Source organism: Suncus etruscus, chromosome 9, assembly GCF_024139225.1.
Source record: "Suncus etruscus isolate mSunEtr1 chromosome 9, mSunEtr1.pri.cur, whole genome shotgun sequence".
NCBI classification, from domain to species: Eukaryota; Metazoa; Chordata; class Mammalia; order Eulipotyphla; family Soricidae; genus Suncus; species Suncus etruscus.
The window spans coordinates 37,132,944-37,137,084 of NC_064856.1; the positions used below are offsets into that span (position 1 = coordinate 37,132,944).

Consider the following 4,141-nt stretch of genomic DNA (forward strand, 5'->3'; position numbering starts at 1 on the left):
AACCCAGACTCCCCTCTTCGGTTGCCATTCCCTCTAATTCCAATAAATTAGTAATTAATCTTAAAAGATTGCTTTTTTTTTCTCTATATCATTACACCCTGCGGACTGTAAATAATTTGCCTCTAGCCTTCCTGCTGTTAACTGTGCTGGCCCCTCCCCGAGTTATCAGTGAAAGACTCTGCTTCACCTTGTCAGCCCTACACTTCGTCAGATATGTGTTATTAGGTTTAGTGCATTAAGTGGTGTAAAGTAATTATTAAAACATTAAAAAGCAACAGGAAGATAAGGGCAATAAACTTTTTTTTTCATGCCTCTCAGAAAATTTTAGAGCAAGGTCATAATTCTGTCACTTTACAGATAACAAAATGTTGGTAAAAGAAAAACTTCTTTGTGTTTTAAAATCCAAACGAACATAAAAGTGTTAAATTTAAGTCTTATGTTTCTATTAAAAATTTTATTTTAATTTTTAAAGTATTTACAAAATTATGTCAAAAATAATGTGGTTAGCCTTTTTAAACAATATAGTTAATTTAATGCACAGTGAACACGTAGGTGTGCTTTATAGTACCCTTAGTTTTAACTTTGTGCTACAGCAATGGTTGTTCTTTATTTCTGCATTGAAAGAAATATTATTTTAAGTGCATTCAAAATATCAGCACATTATACAAATCTGTATATTTGTGTCGCAGTGAAAAAATAATATAAATGAAAAATATATTATATATAATTTTATAAGTAATATATAAAAGTAACTAAACTTTATAAGCAAATTAACTAGTATTAAATACAATTTTAGTCTTAAGTTCTAAATGTGTAAATGCATCAGATGTCTTTAACTATATTTTATAATAATCTAAGCATTTAGTTAATTTGGTATATAATATTTTTTTACAAATTATTCACTTAAAGTCTTCATAGTAAAAACAGTTGTTTGTTTTTTAAAATCAGTTTTTATACCTTTAATAATCATAGTTCATGCTATTGTGTTTAATCATAAAAATTTTAACACTTTATTGCAGCTGTCTTACTGTTCTACTGCAAAACCAATTTAAACAAAACCTATTCATTTACAGCAAATCATTTCATACTTCCAAGTAAAAACTCCTTCTACAGTGCTCATTAGCCATTTTACTTAATGTTTTAAACTTCAAATTAAAATTGTTTTAAAAATGTTTTGTGTTAAATCTAAACCTTAAAATTTATTTTCAGCAAAGTTCCACTCCATCTACATTAAGTACTTCTCAAAACTAAAAAAGTTTTTCTACAAAAATATTTTTTTCTTCTCACAAACATGCTAGCTAAATATTTAAAAGCGCTTGTCAATTTTTTATAAATAAGTCTTAAATCAATCCTTTTGTCTGTTTATGTGTCTGTTGTGATGAATGAAAGTGGCCACAAGTGTAAAATGTTGTGTTTAGTGTTGTTTTGTTTTGTCTGTTTATTTGTTATCTCTACATTTTATAATAATACAATTTTTAAAGCCTTATCCATTTTTCAAATTTCAATTAATTTTTTCAACCTGGTTCAGTCTGGTCAGTTCACAAACTGGCATCTTGCAACTAAAAATCATGTGTTAAAAATTATGTATTAAGCTAGCTTTGTCCTTCTAAGAACATGGCGGAAGGTGTGGCAGATGGCAAACCCCAGATTTCTCAATGGCCATCGGGGATAACTTTTCCCTGGAGAATTTCTGGACTTTGCAGTCACCCGGCTTTCCTGTTATGTGTAAGTTCAGGCCTATAGAATATGTATTTATGGCTAAAAAATAGCATCCAGCTTTAACATAATAACTAAAAGTTTAAAAAAATCCTTTATATTCAGTTTAAAAATTTTTTTTAATTAGCAATTGTTAATTATAAATTTTCTTTTATGCCAAAGTCTAACAGAGGTCAAATAACATTCCCGTGGTATTCAAAAATAACTAGTGTAATGTAAATTGCTAATGTTTTCTGCCTGTAAACCCAAGCCAAAGGACTAAGTAAATTCTTAATTTTTATATGAAGTAACCATTTTGCCTCCTGCCAAGCTGTTTTCTTATAAATCTCCTGCTAGCCGCCATTCCTGCAAACCTGTTTCTAACTGACTCCACCTTTGACAATGCTGAATTAGACACTCTGCCTAGCTGCCTTGGTTGCCCACCACTGCCACCAACAACCTCCATTGCAAACAAGTCACAGTCGTGGAACTTTGCTTGCTCGAACCATATATGTGCCCGCCTGTTCAACAATCAAACATTTGCAATCAAACCATTATTGTCAACAACTCTTCCATCTTCATTGAAGCCCCCAACTCCACTTATTTTGTTTGCTCCACTAAATTTTCTCCCCATATTGTTACTGAAATGTTTCTTGCTTATCATGATTATTATGTTTTAGCTTTGTTAATGCCTAAAATAACCATCAAACCTGTTGGTCCGGTTTCCACCTTGAACCTCATCCTGCAAATGGTCAATGCCTCTACCCAAGCGCTCTCCAACACCAGCTATGAACACTGTTAAACCTGCAATTCACCGGTTTCGCCGTTTTATGAAAGCATCACAACGTTTAAATCTCCTATCTACACCAATGACTCTGAACTTTTTCTCTGGAAAGTTCAGCCTCAGCGTCATTAACTCACTGTTGGGCAAGTTGTGAGCTACGAACTCTGCCTTCTAGCCCATCCTCCTCCTCTCAAGTTATTTTAAATCTTATAAATGCCTCTGCTCTAGCCCTCACAAACCCAGATTATGAACGCTATTAGCTTGGCTTCTCTCCTCAACCCCTACTCTTATCCTTCCGTCTTTCAACGACGTCGCGAGCCCTTTACAACTGTCACCCTTGCAGTCCTCCTTGCTGTTGGCGCCACTACTAGTGCTGGCATAGAAATTTACTCCCTTGTTTCCACTCAGTCCAATTTTCGCATTCTCACTCACGCTGTAAAACAAAACATTAATGAAATCAAACATAGCTTACAATTTCTCACTAATACTGTTAGTTCCCTTGCTGATGTAGTTCTTCAAAATCGTCGTGCTTTATATTTTGCCCTTATGAAAGAGGGGGGAGTCTGTGTAGCCCTTAAGGAACAATGTTGTATTTTCAAAGACAAAACTGGATTAGTTAGGAATAGCGTTCAACACATTGGTGACGGTATAAAAGACTTCCAAAAACATTTCGATGAAGAACAAGGTTGGTAACAGGGTTGGTTTTTCTCTTCTCCTTGGATACATACATTACTGTCCACTATTTTGGGCCCTCTTATTAGCCTCATGCTGCTCCTTTCCTTTGACCCATGGGCTTTCCGCAAACTTACTGCCCTTGTTAAAAACCAAGTAGATGAGACGGCAAAAACCTCTGTTCAAGTTCACTACCAACAGTTAACCCAACGTGACTCCTGTGAAAACTTGGCTTTTGTCACCAAGCCGCCCTTCCAGCCACTAAGTTTTCAGGAGATAGAGCGCATAGCTAACAAACGGAGCTCGCTCCGGTACTTGTGCTCTCGGCTGTGGAGATACCTACGACGGGATTAGCAAGGTCCCAGTTAGGACACGGCCCTAAAAGGCTACAACACATAATTCGAATCTCTGTGCACACCCACGGCGCTTGTAGCCACCTTTTAAATGCGGCTTTGGCCGTGTCCGACCTGGTCAAACCTTGTAGCCTAAGACACGGTTCTTCCACCCGCTCACAACTTTCCTTCTTTTATTAGAAGAGAAAGGGGGAGATGTTGGGGACTGTGACTTGTTTGAGGTTATTTTGCTATACTTTCTGCCTTAGTTCAGCCTTTCACCTAAAGGCTACATGCAGTCTTGCTGTAAGTTCTTGGGCCAAAGAGAAAGGAATGTGCAGCTGCAAAGTATAATTAATCTTGTAGCCCGGAGGAGAGCAACACGGCCCGGTACCATTCCCAGAAATGAGGTCTTACTCCCTCAACTACATTCCGGAGTCAACAAGGCAGTTATTATGTGTATATGTTACATTGTCTGTACAAAATTATTTCTGTAAGAACATTGCCCCCACCTTATATCTGTTAAAAGTTTAGAAATGCAGCTAGAAGGTCACAAGAGGTTTCCATGGATACTGCAAGAAGTATTGCCCACTTGCCTTATTTGGAATAATGAAGTAATTTTCATGCCAAAAGAATGATTGACATTGCCTTTTGCCTG

At 36.2% G+C, this 4,141-nt stretch overlaps 1 non-coding gene across 1 annotated transcript; it reads left to right on the top strand.

The window, feature by feature from the left end:
* The first annotated feature begins 533 nt into the window (after nt 1-533).
* On the top strand, nt 534-663 carry LOC126019283 (small nucleolar RNA SNORA22). Its single transcript, XR_007499014.1, has one exon. It is a non-coding gene; the product is annotated as a small nucleolar RNA SNORA22 (small nucleolar RNA).
* The last annotated feature ends 3,478 nt before the right edge of the window (nt 664-4,141 follow it).